Below are 19,869 nucleotides of genomic sequence, written 5' to 3' on the forward strand. Positions count from 1 at the left end.
ACTGATGAATCTTATTGTATGTAAATTATACCTCAATAAAGGTGATTTTTTTTTAAAAAGAATGCATGGAACTCCCAATGTGGCTTAGCGGAAACAAATCTGGCTAGCCATCCATGAGGACCCAGGTTCGATTCCTGACCTCCCTCAGTGGGTTAAGGATCCAGCATTGCCATGAGCTATGGTGTAGGTTGCAGACTCGGCTCAGATCTGGCATGGCTGTGGCATAGGCCAGTGGCTACAGCTCTGATTCAACCCCTAGCCTGGGAACCTCCATATGCCACAGGTGTGGGGCCCTCCCCCCAAAAAAAGAATGTGTACACTCATTCATCCTTCAAATATTTACTGAGTATCTCTTATGTGCATCAAAGTTGATACCAAATCTTTCAGCTTGACTATCTGGGTCCTACCCGTGTGTAATGTGCTCTACTCATAAGCTAACACTGTCCCCAAAAGCCTATTACATGAAAAATGGTTTCATTTCTAATCATGAATGTCATCTTAATGATGGCTTCTACAGCAGAAGGATCATTAGATATCCATCACCTTTCACTACATAAATGAAATCCATGTTCTTTAATATCAATGCTTCCATCATAAGAAGGAAAAAAAAAGCATCTACTGCAACATACCACTACCACAACCTTATATGTTTGTCTACCAAAAAAAATTAGAATATCTCAAAAGCTTACTGACAACATTGCTGGAAGAAAAGGCAATACTATTAGGGAAGAGACTCAATTGACTCATTTAGGAGCCACAGTGACCCAGAGACTGAGACAAAGGCCTGGAAACCAGGCCTCCTTGCTCCCAACTCAATATGCATAGTGGAGACAGTCATGGACTTTAGAAACAGATGTGGGTTTGAATTCCAGCTCCACTTATTACTAGTTGTTTGCATAAACTTAGGAAAGTCACCCTGCCTCCATTTGCTCATCTGTGAAACATGGATGCCAAGGACCACCTTACAGCATTGCTGTGAAGACACAGAGATCGATACCATCTAGTACAATTACTGAGCACGGAACAGGCAAGACAACAATATTAGTTTCTTTTTTAAGTTATTTTAGAGTAAGAAAATATCTATTAATCCAGGCTAATTCACAATCTCTATTAGTAATCACAGGTCACCAATGAAGCTGTACTTGCTGCCATGTTCATACTCTAGAGCAACTCCCCATCCCAGTTTCAAACTTCAGTTACTATGTTTAGAAGTGATTTAATTTTAGAAACCTGGAAAATTCTTCTGAGTAAATTGAGCAAAACCTTCATCTGCCCCAAGGGAAATTCTAAGCAAAATAATTATTTCTAACAAGAGAAGAATTTTTTTCTATGGGGGTTATTCAATTTAACCACATGATGCCACCAAAGTTGCATACAAAGTAACAGAAAACCATCTGGAACCTAATGTACAGATTCTCCGAAGGGAAACATCCCCCTAAAATTCCTCCCTCCCTAATGTTAGGTAGTAAAAATCTTAATAGGTGATCTGAATTCCCCCGGCTCTGACACCAGTCCAACTCCTTAGGCCAGAACTGCAGCAGTTTGTAAAATGCCCTAAACAAACCCCACCACTCAAAAAATCCCCAAAAGGCAGGGCGGTCCAGAGTATTTTCTCTTTAATCAACAGATAAAGCACTAGGTGCTCAGAAGCACAATTCCTTTCCCAAGGTCATTCAAGTCAGTGAACGTGCGACGGAGAATCTGCAGTGTCTCTGACTTTCTAGAGATCACACTGCAGTGATTGGGGGGGGGGGGCGCTGCGCCTTCTCTTCCCCTCTCCCACCCTCAAGTGTGAGCACTGGTCTCGGCATTTCCGAAACAAGCCACAACAAGATCTGCAGTATTAGGAAAGGGGCTGACGCGGTGAAGAAACAGATGCTCCAAAGCAAGATGGTCTTTCTCGGCTCGCAGAGCCTCCTCCAAGGTTATTAACAGAAACCGCAGGCACCCCAGGGAGCTCTACACCGGGCTCCGAACCCCCAGCCGGGCCGCTCCCGGACGCCTGGTTCCCCGCAGGCAGCCTCCGCAGCCGGAGGCCACCCGCCCCAGAAACCGCACTTCATTCCTGCGCTTGGGGAAGCCATGGCTCCTTCCCCGCCCGGGCAGGGGTGGGGGTGCGCCGGGAGGCGGGCAACGCGCGCTGCGGAAAGTTCACCGCGGCGGCGGGCGGGGGGCGGCCCCGTTCCGGCTCGCCCGCGTCCTCCAGCAGATTCCACCATTAATTAGTCCTAAGAACTGTCTACTGGCAACTTAAACAAAGCGAATGCCTCGAATTCCTTCTCGGCCCAGCGGTCTGGCTGTGAGACCAGCATCGGCCCGGACGCGGGGCCGGCACTGCTGGGCGACAGCTGCGGCGGCGGCCGCCGTAGCGGCGGGAACCCCTGGTCGCCCAGCTCGCCCCCCGCCTCCCCGCCGCTGGGCTCCGCAGCCCGGCCGGAGGGCTCCCAAATCTCCCTACTCCTCCTCCTTCTCCTCCTCCTCCTCGGGAGCTCCCGGGCTCTTCCTGTAAGATCACTTCCTTCCTCCCCGGGTGCCCGCGGGCCCCGCGCAGCCCCCTCCCCGGTGGTGCCGGCCCCCCGCCCGGCCGCGCCGCTCCCCGCCCCCATCGGGCCCCACGCCCCGCGCGCCTTCTCACCCCCCGACTCCCAAACTCGACCCTAAAACTCTCCTCCGCTCCCCCCAAGACGTCCCCTCAGCTCTCGGCCCCAAACATTTCTCCTCAGATTCTCTCTCCCACCAAGAAGTCTCTCAGAACCTTCCCTCCCCCTCCAAAGGAAAAATTTCCAACTCCCAAAGAATTCTGAAGGTCTCGCTCCAAAGACCTCGGCTTCCGAGCTCTTTCTCCAAAATTCTGCTCAAACTCTACCCCCACCTCAACTCCACACACCCCCGCCAAGCCTCGCCGGGGTGCGCCCGCCGGTTCTGCCCGGTCACCCCTGGGTGCCCCGGCCCCTCGGGGGGGCAGGCCGCCCCCTCCAGGCATCCTCTTCTCTTCCCCCACCTGCCCGCCCGCCCGCCCGCCCGCCAGGCTTCCCGCGCCACGTTCCCGCGGCTTCCCGCGTCCTCCTCACCTCGGCGGCTTCGGCCCGTACGCCCGCCAGCCACGGGCTCCGGCGCTCGGCTCCCGGCGTCCGGCGCCTCCTGCGGCTCCCAGGGACTGACAATGAGGGGCGGGGCCATCTTGTGACGTCAGGCCCTGGGGCGGGGCCTTTATGAGGGGTGGGGCTGGTCCACGGTCCCGCCCCATCTATCTTTTTTCCCCTTCCCTGGACTTAGACTTTTCCAGGGTTTTTATCGCCTGCCTAGCTAGATGCCCAGGGCCTGTGTTAGGAGCGGTGGAAAATCGAAATGGAAGACAAGATGCCCTGCTTTCAAAACGGGCACTCTCACGGGATTGTGGGATTAAATGAGATAATCCATGTAAAGGTATTTAGCCCAGGGCCTGGTATGGAGTAATCTCTCAACAAATACTATTTCTATTACTCAGCAAAATGTGGGAAAGGAACTCAGCTTGAACTCAGGAAGCATGGGTTCCAGTTCCCAGCTCTGCTATTAATTCCTTGTGTGACCCTAGACAAGTCTTTTGCCATCTATGTACCCCAATTTCACCTTCTTTAAAATGGGAAGAGGTGATGATTTCAAAGGGCCCTCCAATAACTCTACGACATTTTCCTGTGGACCTTCTATGTGCAAGGTACCTAGGGCCCAGAGAAGTGGGGAGGGGGGCCTTTGAAGGGAGCTCAAGACCCACACCCAGCACAGTACAGGACACAGCTAGAGAAACTCTCTTCACAGATGCCCTCCCACATACTGGCACAGAGCTGCATTCAAAAGCCGGGACACAGATGCACTGAGGGCTGCTTCCTCTCTGACTGCAGCAGCATAGCTGGTCTCTTGAGACATCTCTTGTGTAAGCTCCTTATTGCCTATGGAATAAAAGCCAAGTGCCTGGCCTGGTCTGATCTCTTCCTACCTTTACACACACACACACACACACACACACATACACACACACACACACACACAGTTTATCCAAACTCTCCCTAGCACACCCACTGCTTTCCCACATCTGCCCATTGCTCATGCTCTTCCTTTGCTGTCTCATCTCAGTTTACAACTCCTCCTAGTTTCCCCCAGCCAGAAGCCTCCTCTCCCTGTTCTGAATACCCATGGCATTGTGTTAACTCTCATGTGGGCATGAACACATTTTAACTTGTGTCAAACTGACCTCCCCTTTGTTTCTTAGCACTTCCTTACTTCCTTGAAGTCAGAACCCACACATGTTTATGGAACTCAGGTTCCAATGCCAGAAAACCCTGGGATTATATACCCATGGTCGTATCCATAATAGCTCTCTTTGAGAGAGAGCTCTCTCCTCATCTGTAAAATGGGGATAGCAATATAGTCCTTGTAGTGTTTGTTTTAAAATTATACAAGACACTGTTCGGAAAGCACCAGGCACAGTGTTCCACAAGTGATGTAGCTGCCATTCTTATTGTCATTATTATCATCATCGTCATCATCAATATTATTGCTAGCTCCTAACACCACTAGTGATAATCCACCCAATTATTTCATAGTGGAAGATTTTGAGATGCTGAGAGAGGAACAGGCTCACTGAAAGGGGCCCTGCAGACCATTGCCATTGGAACACAAACTCCAGTTTCTAGACCCCAGATAGATTCTGCAGAATCACATCTGATACCCCAGGATGTCTCTGTCACTCAGCACCCTTCCAGGTTTGCAAGAGAACTGACCTGGTTCTCCCTCCTCCCTCTCTCCTCTCACTTTCCTTAGAGAGATGGATCTGTGTTAAACTGCCCTGGCACCTCTGCAGTCTTCCAGCAGAGCTGCAGCAAGGCACTGGGTGTTCCCAGAGTGCTGGCCTGTGGGAAGAGGGAAAGGACTTTGGGGTTCTGATTAATTTCCTGCGAGGCAGACAGGCAAATGGCTGTTCTGAAATGCCTGGGCTGGTCTTCAGGGGCCCCTAACAAATTACAGCTTATTTTTAGAATAAGAGATTCAAAAATGCCACTTCCCATGAAAGGAAGGCATGGCCACAGAATTGCTGCAGGCAAAGAAAGGACCTTTACTAAGTCCCTCCTATGTGATGTGCTGATGCTGATTCCAATCACAGCAGACCTTGGAAGAAAGAACACAGGATATTCAGCGGAGGTGGTTTTTTTGTTTGTTTGTTTGTTTGTTTTGCCATTTCTTGGACCGCTCCCACAGCATATGGAGGTTCCCAGGCTAAGGGTCTAATAGGAACTGTAGCCACCGGCCTACACCAGAGCCACAGCAACGCAGGATCCAAGCCGCGTCTGCGACCTACACCACAGCTCACGGCAACACCAGATCCTTAACCCACTGAGCAAGGCCAGGGATGGAACCTGCAACCTTATGGTTCCTAGTGGGATTCATTAACAACTGAGCCACAATGGGAACTCCATCAGGGGAGGTTTTGAAGACAGAACTTTCTCTCTAGGACCCATGGCCCCATCAGCCACGTATTCATTCATCAAAGCAGAAGCTTTGGCTCAGGACAGATCAGGATTTAAATCTCAGTTCCACCACTTATGAGGTGTGTGACTTTGGGCTTTCAAGTCTCTGCACCTCAGTTTCTCATCTGAAAAACGGGAGTAATAATTGTACCTATTTCATAGAGTGGCTGTGAGGATCAAATGAAATAACATGTGAAAGAGCTTTGTTCAGAGCCTGGCACTTAGTTCATGCCAGAATACGGTGGCTGCTGTTGCTGTCCCAACATGCCCTTCCAGTAAGCCTCTCACATGCCACCCTCTGGACTGGAGGTAATCGTCCTGACCATAAGAAGCTCATTTGATAAAAGGAAGGGAGTAGATTTTTTCATGAATAAGCAAGAAAAGGTGGATAGTGTTAAATTTAAAAAAAAGAGTAAGAGTAAATTACAGAATTATATGCATTAAAAAATGGAGAATATAGAAAAATAAGAGGACTTCATCTTTTTTTCCTTTCTTTTTGCTTTGCTTTTCTTTGTATGTGTGCTTATGTATGTATTATAGCTGGAATTTTCAAAAAAGACTGTACTGGAGTTCCCTGGTGGCCTAGTGGTTAAGGATTCAGTCTTGGAGTTCCCATTGTGGCTTAGTGGGTTAAGAACCCCACCAGTATCCATGAGGATATGGGTTCGATCCCTGTCCTCACTCAGTGGGTTAAGAATCTGATGTTGCCATGAGCTACGGTGTAGGCTGGCACCTGCAGTTCTGATTCAACCCCTAGCCTGAGAACTTCCATATGCTATATGCCGTAGGTGTGGCCCTAAAAAGAAAAAAAAAAAAAAAAAAAAAAAAGGATTTGGTGTTGTAACTGCTGGGGCTTGGGTTCATTCCCTGGCGAGGGAACTTCAGCATACCGCAGGTGCGGCCAGAAAAAAAGACTCTACTGAATGCTAAGAGGGAGGAAAGAGGATGAAGACATAGCTACAAGGTGTATCAGCAAGGGGCATCTAAACCAACTGTCCAAACAGCCACAGAAAATTCCACAGATTCACCTCATTCTCCATGGTGTTCCCTACCTAGACAATTCTCACCTTCTCCCAACTCCCCAGCCCTTAGCAGCACTTTAGCTTTCAATGCTATAGCCAGAGGCAAAACTACTCCTAACAGAGCTCCCAGGAACCAGGCTAGGCCAGTAGGAGAGACTTTCAAGCAGGAGATTTTTTTTCTCCAGATCCTGTGCCCCATCCCCACCTCCCAAGGAATAACAATCTGTCAGCATCTTGTTTAGCATCTACAGTACCTAAACCTGCCCACACATTCATTTCTCATCATAGCTTTCTGCAATTTAATTTTTTTGCAAGACATATTACCTGGTCATCAGAAAAGAGGCAGTAAAGATATATATATATAAAGAAAGATAGAGGAGTTCTCATTGCAGCGCAGCAGAAATGAATCCAACTAGTATCCATGAGGATGCAGGTTCGATCCCTGGCTCTGGTCAGTGGGTTAAGGATCCAACATTGCAGCGAGCTGTGGTGTAGGTCGCAGACATAGCTTGGATCCGGAGTTGCTGTGGCTGTGGTGTAGGCTGGCAGCTGTAGCTCTGATTTGACCCCTAGCCTCCTGGGAACTTCCATGTGCCATGGGTGCAGCCCTAAAAAGTGAAAGAAAGAAAGACAGAAAGAAAGACAAACAGACAGACAGAAAAGAAAAAAGAAAAAAAAAAAAAAAAAGATAAAGAAAAAAGAAAAAGAAAGCTAACCAAGCTGGGGTTGGTTCACTTTGGTTAGTTTGCAAACAATAAATTAGAACAATGTGGTTGAGGCCAGTGCTTAAGTCTCACAGGAATCACAGAAAGTGAGAGTAGGAAGAGAGAAGATCATCTTCAATTTCTCCTACCACGTTTTCAAATGACATGATTTTAAGTCCCCTCACATTTCAGACCACACATCAACACATGTATTTCATTTCATTCATTCAACAAACACCTATGGATCCTTTACTGTAAACCAAGCATCATATAGATTATGAAGATGCTCATTCCTATCTTGCAGATTAGAAAAACGAGGCTCAAGGAAGTAAAGTAACTTGCCCAAAGTCTCATATCTAATGGGTTCTAAATCAAGACCTTCACAACATCAAAACCCATTCCAAAAGGATGAGAGCTGAATTCCAAAGCCAGTGAGCCTGCACTTAGGCAGCCAAGATTACCTAGGTGGCCTCAGGCAAGTCATTGAACTCTTCTCAGCAGCAGTTTCCCCATTTCTGTGGAGTAAGGGCATACCTGGATAGATTATGTAAGTTAAGTGCTTTGTAAGTTATAACGCATAATTCAAAGGGAAATCTTTACATCAGCTCTTCTGGGACTGATTCTCACTCATCTTTGGATCTCGTGGTGCTTGTTTATCCCTATTAATGTTTACCCCATTTAACACATTTAGGATAGTCTTCTTTGAAGCTCCCACATGGCAGAGCAGGTTAAGGATCTGGCATTGGTGCAGGAACTGGAGACTCAGATTTGATCCCCGGCCTGGGAACTTCCACATGTCTCGGGTGCGGCCAATAAATAAATAAATAAATAGGACGGTCTTCCTTGCACAAACTTAAATTATTCCCCCCACTAGCCTGGGACTGCGTTAAGGAGGGGTATGATGCTTATTCATTTCTGATCACTTTCTGCCCCCAGTGCAGTATCTGGCATTCCCTCCATTCCTTCAGTCTTTTATTTATTGCATAACAAATGGCTGAGAGCCTAACATGTGTAAGACAGCAAAGATCCTTGCCTTCTTGGAGTTTAAGACTCGGGGGAGTTCCCGTCGTGGCGCAGTGGTTAACGAATCCGACTAGGAACCATGAGGTTGCGGGTTCGGTCCCTGCCCTTGCTCAGTGGGTTAACGATCTGGCGTTGCCGTGAGCTGTGGTGTAGGTTGCAGACGCGGCTCGGATCCTGTGTTGCTGTGGCTCTGGTGTAGGCTGGCAGCCACAGCTCCAATTAGACCCCAGCCACAGCTCCAATTAGACCCCTAGCCTGGGAACCTCCATATGCCGCGGGAGCGGCCCAAAGAAATAGCAAAAAGACAAAAAAAAAAAAAAAAAAAAGACTCGGGGGTGGAAAGAGAAGACAACATTAGACACAAGCAATTATTTCATATCAACTGCATTAAATCCCACAGAATATCAGGCCAGGTGCAATGAGAGCTTGGGGGATGTTCAGTGGGGACCTCATTCAACCAGGACACAGGGAAGGCTTCCTAAAAGAGGTGGCATTGAGGCTCAGAGAGGTTAAGAAATTTGTCCAAGTTCACACAACTGGTAATTGGAAGGGCTGGGATTTTTTTTTTTTTTTTTCTGCTTTTTAGGGCCACACCAGAGGCATATGGAGTGTCCCAGGCTAAGGGTCAAATTGGAGCTATAGCTTCTGGCCAACACCACAGCCACAGCAACTTGGGATCTGAGCCGTGTCAGCGATCTACACCACAGCTCTCGGCAATATCGCAACACTAGGTCCTTAACCCACTGAGTGAGGCCAAGGATCAAACCCAAATCCTCATGGATCCTAGTCTGATTCGTTAACCACTGATCCACGGTGGGAACTCCAGAAAAGCTGGGATTTTAACCCAGAATGCCTGACTCCAAAACCCATACTTCTTTTTTTTTTTTTTTTTTTTTTTTGTCTTTTTAGCTATTTCTTGGGCCGCTCCTGTGGCATATTGAGGTTCCCAGGCTAGGGGTCGAATCGGAGCTGTAGCCACCGGCCTACGCCAGAGCCACAGCAACGCTGGATCCGAACCTCGTCTGCAACCTACACCAGAGCTCACGGCAACGCCGGATCGTTAACCCACTGAGCAAGGGCAGGGACCAAACCTGCAACCTCATGGTTCCTAGTCGGATTCGTTAACCACTGTGCCACGACGGGAACTCCCAAAACCCATACTTCTATACTAGACAACACTGCCATTTTTCTCCTCCCTCCTATTCTTCCCTGGCTCTTATTGGTGCAAGGGAGCAGGGTTTGTCTAATGCTAGATGCTCTAAAACAATGTTTTCCCAGAAAGGGCCCCCTTTGAGAATCTGATGAAATCTATGAAACCTCTCCCAGGAACTATGTGTATAAAGACAGACCCACAAAATCTTGCCTGCATTTCAGGGGGTTCATAGGCATCTTGAGGCTCAGGTTTAGAATTCATAACGTGGAGGACAATAAGACCATATCGTGAGATTCTCAGAATCTCAGAAAGAGACACCAGACGGAGTTCCTGTTGTGGCACAGCAGAAACAATCCAACTAGTATCCAGGAGGTTGCAGGTTCAATCCCTAGCCTCCTTCAGTGGGTTAAGGATCCAGCATTGCTGTGAGCTGTGGTGTAGGTCGCAGACATAGCTTGGAACCCAAGTTGCCGTGACTGTGGTTTAGGCCAGAAGCTGTAACTCCAATTCAGCCCCTAGCCTGGGAACTTCCATATGCCGTGGGTCCAGCCCTAAAAAGATAAAGAAAGGAAGAAAGAAAAAAAGAAAGAAAGACAGACAGACAGTCAGACACCAGGGCTCCATGAGGACCTCGAATTCAAAGACAGACTCCAGGACTCTATAAAAAGATTGTCAAGATCCAGGAGAAAGATCCTGGGATCCTGTAGAGACCCAAGTCCCTCCCCTGAAGAGACATTCTTAAGAAGCTATATAGACTGTAGAGGAGAGGAGGCTTAGGCCGGAGTCCCCACAGATGAACGCATGGGCCTCGGAAAGCTATGGTAAGACCCTTTTTGGGTCAGGACACCTTTGAAACTCAGAGGAAAAATGCAACACACAACATGCTATACACAAAATCAAGGCCTTCACGCACCTCTAGGAGGCCATCAGTACCCCCCAGAATCAGGCCGCCTGTTCTTGAGCCTCCACAAGAACCTAGACCAGGACCACAGACTCAAGGTACAAACTTCAGAGTCAAACAGACCACGGGGAATTCCAGCCCTGCTGTTTACTAGCCATGACCTTGGGCCACTCACCCACAAACCCCCAGGCCTCAGCGTCTCACCTCCCACAAGAGAGGATCGGACACCTCTCCCTCCCCAGGCCAGCCCCTGCGGCGTGGGTTCCGTGCTGGGGTGGGTCTGGCGTGGGAGTCAGCCTCTCCGCTCCGGCGCGCGGGACCTGGGCTGCAGCGCTCTCCCGAAACGCTAACCGGCCGACGGCGGCGGGAGCGCGGGCGGTGGGGAGGCGGCGCGCTTGCCGCAGTGACAGCTCCGCGCCGCCGCGGGCTTGGGAAGCCGGGGGCCGTTCCCACCCGTCGGGCAGGGCGTTCCCGCCGCCGGCTTCCTGCAGTCGGGGGCAGGGGTGGGGGGAGGCGCGCAGGGGCCGCGGGGCCCGGCAGGCCTGGTTCCTGGCTTTCTCTCCGCGTTTCCTGAGTAGGACCAGTCGGGGGATGGGACTCAGCACAGACCTCCTTCCCGGGAGCGCAGCCAGGAAATCGCGTCCTTGTTCGCTCAGGTTCCTCCTCTGGGCCGGGACCGAGCCGATTACCGTGCATAAATAATCTCCGTCCTTGTCCTTACACACTCGGTCTGATGCGACCGGCTGACTCCTTCGGGAAGCCAGAGAGACCCCAGCTTCCCGAATGGCAGACCTCGGACGCCAGACAGAGCAAGATTCCAATCCCCTGTTGGAAGGTGCTGAATTCCATCCTACCGATAAGGAAACTAAGGCCTGAAAAAAATGAAGTGACTTACCCAAGGCCATCATAAAGAAATTACTACTTGAGTTCCCTGGTGGCTCAGAGGGTTAAGGAGCCAGTATTGTCACTGCTGTAGCTCAGCGACCGCTGTGGCACAGGTATAATGTGGGGCGGCCAAAAAACAAGTTTGATCTAAAATATAAGCACTTGGAGTGCCTGTTGTGGCTCAGCAGAAATGAATCTGACTGGTATCCATGAGGACGCAGGTTCGATGCCAGGGCGCTGCTCAATGGGTTAAGGATCCAGTGTTGCTGTGAGCTGTGGTGCAGGCCAGCAGCTACAGCTCCCATTTGACCCCTAGCCTGGGAACCTCCATATGCCCCGGGTGAGGCCCTAAAAAGACAATAAATAAATCAATAAAATATAAGTGCTTCATTTTGCTTAGGTTTCTTGTAAACAGAGGAAGATCATTTATTTATTTATCTCCCTCCTCATGGCCACACATTGCATGGTATTCTTAGCCATCTTATAGGGTAGACAGTTCAATAATGTTAAGGTCCTTGTGAACTGGAACAATGCCAGCTATTCAACAAAGATGTTCCCCGTCCACCTGTAGAGCTGCTCCAGAGAAAAGCAGCCCAGACCACATTTTCCGGCACCCCTTGCAATTAAGTATGTGACAATGGGATCTGGGCAGAGACAATGAATGTGTGCTGTGTCCAGGCCAAATCCAAGTTAAGAACTACAGCTGCTTTCTCAAAGCTCTCTCCTCAACACCAGGGGGACCAGGAAAACCACATGGAGAACTCAGCAGAGCCTTGGTCAGCCTGGGTTTTTTGCTTGACTGAATGGTGCTCACATTGAACTAACTTCCTTTTAGTATTTAAGCATGAAGAACTTGGATTTCTCTAGTACACCAGTTAGGATAACCTAACTAACACTGACTGGAACCAATGTGGGTTCATTGCTGTATGCTCCGCATCACAGAGCATGCTATTGGTCATCAAGTTTGCTCAAAAGCCATCTGTCTGGCACCAACTGTGTCCAGCTGGTTCAGCAGGCAGAAATAGTCTCTGTTCATCTCATTGATGCATTATGTCCTGTCTATTCTAAAAAGGGTTTTAAGGTGGTTTCCATTGCTGCTGCAAGCCTATTTGATGGATAATTAAAGAGCATGAATCAAGGGGTAATGAAAGCCTGGACCAAAGGCCAGTGGAGGAGAGGGAAAAAAAGAGAAAATTGACTAATAATAGCAGAAATGCTAGGCCAAGTTTTCTTTTTTCTTTCTTTCTTTCTTTTTTTTTTTTTTTTTTTTTTGTCTTTTTAGGGCCACACCCAGGGCATATGGAAGTTTCCAGGCTGGGCCGAATTGAAACTGCAGCTTCTGGCCTATGTCACAGCCATAGCAATGCCAGATCTGGCAATGCCGGATCCTTAACCCACTGAGCAGCATCAGGGATCGAACCCATGTCTTCATGGATTTATTACCTAAGAGAATTGCTAAAGACTGCATGAAAGGAGTTCCCATTGTGGCTCAGTGTGTTAAGAACCCAAGTAGTATCCATGAGGATGTGGGTTCAAACCCTGTCTTGCTCAGTGGGTTAAGGATCTGCCATTGCTGTGAGCTGCAGCATAGGTCACAGATATGGCCTGGATCCGGTGTTACCGTGGCTGTGGCATAGTGTGGCAGCTGCAGTGCTGATTTGATTAAAAAAAAAAAAAAAAAGGATAGCTACAAAATACCTACCATGATAACTGAAAACATAGGAAGACTACAGTATGCCAGCACTCACAAAATAAGGAAGAAACTGACAAAATAAAATCGGGAAATCTCACTTGAGAACACTTGGAGTAAGGATGATCTTGTTTTTTTTTTTTTTTTTTATCTGCACCTGTGGGATGTGGAAGTTCCGGGGCCAGGGATCAAACCCTCGCCAAAGCAGTGACAATGCCAGATCCTTAATCTTCTAGGCCACTCCAAAGGAGAATCTTTTTTTTAAAATTTTTTTAATTAAAGTATAGTTGAGTTACAATGTGTGTCAATGTCTGCTGTATAGCAAAGTAACCCAGTCTCAAATATATATATGTATATATATGTATATATGTATATACATACATTCTTTTTTTTTTTTTTAGGGCCACACCTGTGGTACACAGACATTCCCAGGCTAGGGGTTGAACTGGAGCTGTAAGCTGCTGGCCTACCCCACAGCCACAGCAACACAGGATCTGAGCCGTGTCTGCAACCTACACCGCAGCTCATGGCAATTTTAGATCCTTAACCCACTGAGCAAGGCCAGGGATCGAACCTGCATCCTCATGGATACTAGTCAGATTCATTTCCACTGAGCCATGAAAGGAATTCCTACATTATTTTTCTCATATTATCTTCCTTTATGTTCTCTTCAAGAGATTGAATATAGTTCCCTGTGCTATATAGTAGGACTTCACTGCTAATAGTTTGGGAGTTCCGGTTGTGGCTCAGCAGTAACAAACACAACTAGCATCCATGAGGACAAGGGTTTAATCCCTGGCACTGCTCAGTGGGTTGAGGATCTGGCATTGCTGTGAGTGAGGTCACAGATGCAGTTCAGATCTGGCGTTGCTGTAGATGTGGTATAGGCAGCTGCAGCTCCAATTGGACCCCTGGCCTGGGAACTTCCATAATCCAAGGGTGCGGTCTCAAAAGACAAAAATAAATAAATAAATTAAAGGTAATAGTTTGTGTCTATTAACCCCAAACTCCCAGTCCATCCCACTCCCTCCCCTCTCCCCCTTGGCAGCCACAAGTCTGAGAAAAATCACTTTTTTTTTTTTTTTTTTTTAGGGCCGCTCCTGGGGCATATGGAGTTTCCCAGGCTAGGGGTCTAATCAGAGCTGTAGCCACCGGGCTACAGCGCAGCCACAGCAACGTGAGATCCGAGCTGCGTCTGCAACCTACACCACAGCTCACGGCAATGCCGGATCCTTAACCCGCTGAGCAAGGCCAGGGATCGAACCGGCAACCTCATGGTTCCTAGTCAGATTCGTTAACCACTGAGCCACGACGGGAACTCCAGAAAAATCATTTTTAATGCTTAAAAAAAATAGAGCAGAAATGGTAATTTCCTCCTAGAATGTGGCCCCAGGCTGATCAAAGCATCATTTCTTTGCTTCTGGTTGGAATTCCCTTGACCTAAATCAGTGTGGTGTGCTGGCCAGGCTGACTTGTTTTTGGAGTCACCCTGGCCTGGTGAGGTACTGCAGAGCCAAAATGACCACCGTGCCACAGCAACAGATTGTCCTTGAGGGGAAGTGAGAATCAGAAGCTCCTCCTTCGGCTTTCATGTGTTGGGTGCTGCCTAGGTACCCAGCACTGTGTGTTCAAAGTCAATCATTTGGTGTAGACTTCAAAGCCCAGCCTGTTCCAACCCTCTCTTTGTTCTTAGGCATCCTTGGCCCCCATAGCCCCAAATAGTCAAAGTTCCCAGCCCCAGAGCCTTTGCACATACACTTCCCTGTGTGATGTGCAGTGAAAGAGCTGTCAGGCCTAAATTGGGCTGTGAGGGCTGTCAGATTCTCTTAATCTCACCATCTCCCTGTCCTGTCACCCAGCTGTCTCTGCCAGAGGGGGAGCTGATCACCATCCACTTGGAAAAGGGACCACTCAGGAAGAGAGCACTAGCAGCGCAGGCTCTGTGTAGAGTCCTGGGAGATGAGATCTTATCTTACATCCATTCTTTGTGTCAGAGGCTAGGTGTCAGGGAGGTGACATGATAAAGTGGCAAAAAGGAGCTAGATTTCCAACAAGGTGTGCCACAACCGAGGCACTGGAAGTTCCCAGGCTAGGGGTCTAATTGGAGCTACAGCTGTCAGCCTACACTACAGCTCATAGCAACGCCAGATCCCCGACCTACTGAGAAATGCTGGGGATTGGACACACATCTTCATGGATACCAGCTGGATTCGTTTTTGCCGTGCCACAGCAGGAACTCCTGCATATGTATTAAATGTATACAGTTGCCCAAGTGCTGTCCCAGAGAAAGCTGTTTTTCCACCTCACCATTCCCACTGGCTAAGGAAAATTGCTCTGAATGAGGAAGGTGCCCACCCACCTTTGATTTCTGCTCTTTTCGCTGGTGCCCCTCCGCCACCTGGTGGTCATACCTAGAATAGACTGGAATTTCTGCCCACTGGTCTGAGGAAGGCCTGAGGTTGGACTCCCTTTGCTAAATTCTCCAGGGTGGCATTTTCATCTCAATCTACATTCCCCTCTAAGACCCCAGGGCTCACCTGCACCCGAGGTTCTGAGAAAGGCAGAAGTTGATTCTGTCTCACTGTGGAATATTGCGTCTGTCACTGCCCTTCTCTGGGCTTAGGTTTCTCATCTGTAAGAAAGGGCCTGGAGGAGTTCCCTTCATGGCTCAGCGATTAAGGAACCCAACTAGGATCCATGAGGATATGGGTTTGTTGGTACCTCGATCATTGGGTTAAGGATGTGGCATTGCCATGAGCTGTGGTGTAGGTTGCAGACGTGGCTTGGATCCCACCTTGCTGTGGCTGTGGCTAGGCCAGCAGCTGTAGTTCTGATTCAACCCCTAGCCTGGAAACTTCCATATGCCACAAGCGCAGCCCTAAAAAGCAAAAAATACAATAAAATAAAGTTTACTATGTGACCTGGGACTCTATGTCCTTCCTTAATTCAGTGGGAAGAATGTAAATTCCAGAAGAGCAGGGAAGTGCTGCCTTGTTCGTTCTCTATCACAAGTGCATAGGGCAGTGCTTTAGATGTAGATGCTTTACTGGGTTTGGGGCCACATTAATAGAAGCACTGTATGTACAATAAAGGAGGTGATAGTCCTTCTGCCCTTGTTTGGAGTCCTGTGTTCTATTTGGGATCAGAACTTTGAAAGGCACATGAGAAAGTGTAACTCATCCATAGGACAATGAACAAAATAATAACTGAAAGGGGGACCACAAATCACATTTTATGGGGAAACAGTTGGAGGAGCCAGAATATTAACTCTGGCATTAATAAGACTCAACGGTACAGCAGAAATTGGCACAACATTGTAAATCAACTATAGTTTAATAAAAAAAAATAAAAAGACTTAAGGGGGTACATGTGTCTTCCTTCAAATATCTGAAAGGGTGTCTGGGGGAAAAAACTGGGAGGAATAGGAATTAGGACTGCTACTTCAAGGGGACAGATATTTCTCTGCATAAAACAAAACTAAAAGACGTTTTCAGTCTGAGCTAGTTAAAGAACAGACTTGAATTTGAATCTCAATCTGTCCCTAACTAGTTTTGTAACCTTGGGCAAATTCCTTCACCATGTTAAACCTTGATTCTCTCAAGTATGAAATGGGTATAATTCAGAGAACGCAGCACTGTTACGACAATGGAATGATACAAAACATTCTTTTGGCTGCGCCCTCAGCATGTGGAAGTTCCCAGGACAGGGACTGAACCCATGCCACAGCAGCGACCCAAGCAATGACAATGCTGGATTCTTAACCTGTTGTGCCACAAGGGAACTCCCTACGTTTTTTTTTTTCTTTGTAAAGATAACTTGGTAGGAATGGGAAGGAGTCAAGCAGTTAGTGGGACTGTGGCTGGGGAAGTGGTTTAGGCTGGTAGCCAGCAGTACTGGCTCTTGGTCACATTGACTAGAAGTGTATCCTGGCTTTGCAACTTAATTGCTGTGCAGATTACTTAACCTTTTTTTTCTTTCTTTCTTTCTTTTTAGGGCCACACCTGAGGCATATGGAGGTTCCCAGGCTAGGGGTTGAATTGGAGCTACAGCTGCCGACCTACACCACAGCCACAGCAATGCTAGATCCTTAACCCACTGAGCAAGGCCAGGGATCAAACCCGCAACCTCATGGTTCCTAGTTGGATTGTTTCCACTGGACCACAATGGGAACTCTACAAATTACTTATTCATTTTGAGCTTCAGTCTCCCTGCCTGCAAAATGGGAATAAGTAGGTCCCATTTCACCAAGTTGTTGGGGGATCAAGGAAGTAAAACAACCAAAAGGTGAACTGCTGCTCTGATGTTAGTGATCTGACTGGGGTTGTCCCTTCCAGTCGATATTCTCCAGGTGGAATCCCTGCTCCCACCCTTGGGAACCAATGCAAGAGGCCCTGGAAGAGCAGGTAAATGCATGATCCTAAAACTCCCAGATGCAGAGAATTGCTTGCATCTGCTCCTTGCCAGGGGCTGTGTAAACAGGACACTGTCCCTTCCTCTCCTCTGCAAGTCAGTCCTTCCTGTGACAGGAAGGTGGCTAGGATGGCACCTGAGGAAGTTGTGGGGGTGGAGCTAAGGCTGGGGTACAGGACAGGACAGTGGTGGACAGGCTGTCTGGCTTTCTAATCTGCTTGTGCACTTTGCTCCCCAGATAAACTGTGAGCTCTGTGGAGGATCCAACTGCAGAACAGGTACAGAAATTAGCCAATAGCCTGGGGAGGTTCCGAGGTTGCCAAATGGTGGCCTAGGGGCCAGATCTAGCTCACAGGCTTGTTTTGCGGTCTGCATAGTTGCACAGTGGTTTGTTTTTTGAATTAGTTTTCAACATTTAAAAATAAAGGGATTGCACAGGAAATCCGAATTCCTACTCTCTTCAAAGGCAGCAGAGGAGGCACATTTCCGTATAACACGAGTCCGTTGGAGCGAACTAGTGGCTGCCACCTTTAGTTAGGGCATAGGAGCTCTGGTCACCAGAGTCTCCACATCTCCCAACTGTATCCCACCCAGTCAGCTTCACTCACTTATGAATGGCCCATACAGTCCCTTGAGTTTGTGATCACTGGAACAGAGAAAAGAGCACTAGCTCTGCAGTATCCGGGGACAATGGGACAAATCTCCACCTGGTTATGTGACTCACAAGTCCTCTGAGCTCTACTTCCCCGTCTGTAAAAGGGGGTAAGGACATGGACTCCTTCCATGGCTGATACAAAGATTAATTAAGAAAATGTTTGTAAAACACCTGAAACATAGTAGGTGCTCAACAAAAATTCCTCATGAATGAACCATGGCCTGGGTTCAATCAATACTCTCCTTGCTTTGAGTTTCTGCTGCAGTACAGTGGGTTGAGTATCTGGCATCATCTCTGTGGTGGCTTGGGTCACTGCAGCAGCGTGGGTTCGATCCCTGGCCCGGTACAGTGGATTAAGAATTCGGCATTATAGCAGCTGTGGCATAGGTCGCAGCTGCAGCTTGGATTCAATCCCTGGCCCAGGAACTTCCATATACCATGGGTGTGGCCAAAAAAGAGAAAAAAAAAAAAAACTCTCTGATTTTGAATGCTACAATCCTGGGCACAGGGCCAGGTCTCAACAATCCTATAAGGCTGATATTCGGACACAGTCTTTAAGGCATTAGCCTGCTGTGGCCCCCTTTGCCTGGCAAAGCAATAAAGGTATATTTTTCTCCTTCACTGCCTCCAAAAAGACTGATATTATTATCCATGCTATACAGAGGAGCAAACTGAGGCACAGAGAGACATTAAACACGTAAATGGAAGAGCTGGCAGGGGTAGCAAGGGTTGTCTGATTTCTAAACCTGTGTTTTTCCCTCACTGTCACAAACCATTTGGCCTCGGCCACATCCATGGGGGTTAAGAGTGTAGATTCTGGGGTACAATTGTAGGGCTTGAATTCTGGCTCCACCACTTGCTAGCAGTCTGACACTGGGCAACTTATTTAACTTCTTGGCACTTCCAGTATTTTACTTGGAAGATAATAAAGGGATCAACTTCACATGGGTTAAATGAGTTAATACTCATAAAATACTTAGGGCAGTACCTGGGTACACAGTAAGAGCTCAATAAATGCTAGCTGTTTTTATCATTAATTGAGCGCTGGCTATGGGCCAGGTACTACAAGGACAAAGATCAGTGAGAGTCCCTGTGGGGCTCATCGTCTGATGAGAGATCAAAGGTCAGAGTGACGTGCTGTCAGGGAACCTGGTGATGGAAGCAAGGGGGAGGAGGGTGGTTAATTTTACGTGTCAATTTGTCAGGGCCACAATGCCCAGATATTTGGTCAAATATTATTCTGGACGTTCCTATGAGGGTGTTTTTGGATAGAATGGACATTTATTTTATTTTTTAATTTTTATTTTTGTCTTTTAGGGCCACACCCACAGCATATGGAGGTTCCCAAGCTAAGGGGTGAATGGGAGCTACAGCTGCTGGCCTACACTACAGCCACAGCAATGCCAGATCCAAGCCATGTCTGTGACTTACATGGCAAGGTCAGATCCTTAACCCACCGAGCGAGGCCAGGAATCAAACCTGTGTCCTCATGGATGCTAATCAGATTCATTTCCACTGAGCCACAGTGGGAACTCCAAGATGGACCTCTACACCAGCGGACTTTTTTTTTTTTTTTTTTTTTTTTGTCTTTTTAGGTTATATCTGCAGCATATGGAGGTTTCCAGACTAGGGGTAGAATCAGAGCGGTAGCTGCCAGCCTACACCACAGCCACAGCAACACAAGATCCAAGCCACATCTGTGATCTACACAGCTCCCAGCAAAGCCAGATCCTTAACCCACTGACCAAGGCCAGGAATCGAAACTGTAATCTCATGAATACTAGTCGGGTTCATTATCACCAGGCCATGACAGGAACTCCCTATGCCAGTGGACTTTGAGTAAAGCAGATTGCCCTCCAGAATATGGGTGGGCCTCATCCAATCAGTTGAAGGTCTGAATAGAACAAAATGGCTGACCTCCCCAA

At 48.0% G+C, this 19,869-nt stretch overlaps 1 protein-coding gene across 7 annotated transcripts in view; it reads right to left on the reverse strand.

Moving 5' to 3' along the window:
- The window catches only part of LUZP1 (leucine zipper protein 1), a 139,069-nt gene that overhangs the window by 89,831 nt on the left and 29,369 nt on the right, over nt 1-19,869 (reverse strand). For 2 of the 7 annotated variants that reach the window (XM_021095508.2, XM_021095505.2), the window contains exon 1: nt 10,509-10,681. The exons of 2 other annotated variants lie outside the window; for them this stretch is intronic. The gene's annotated coding sequence lies outside the window, so the exon portion shown is untranslated. Of the gene's footprint in view, nt 1-3,071; nt 3,160-10,508; nt 10,682-10,913; nt 11,032-19,869 lie in introns of those variants that run through there. 3 more of the 7 variants (XM_021095507.2, XM_021095504.2, XM_084963278.1) reach the window with 2 other exon arrangements.

Source organism: Sus scrofa, chromosome 6, assembly GCF_054392235.1.
Source record: "Sus scrofa isolate SSC_HxYL_T2T_F1_AM1 chromosome 6, Sscrofa_HxYL_maternal_Yorkshire_Landrace_v2.0, whole genome shotgun sequence".
NCBI lineage: Eukaryota > Metazoa > Chordata > Mammalia > Artiodactyla > Suidae > Sus > Sus scrofa.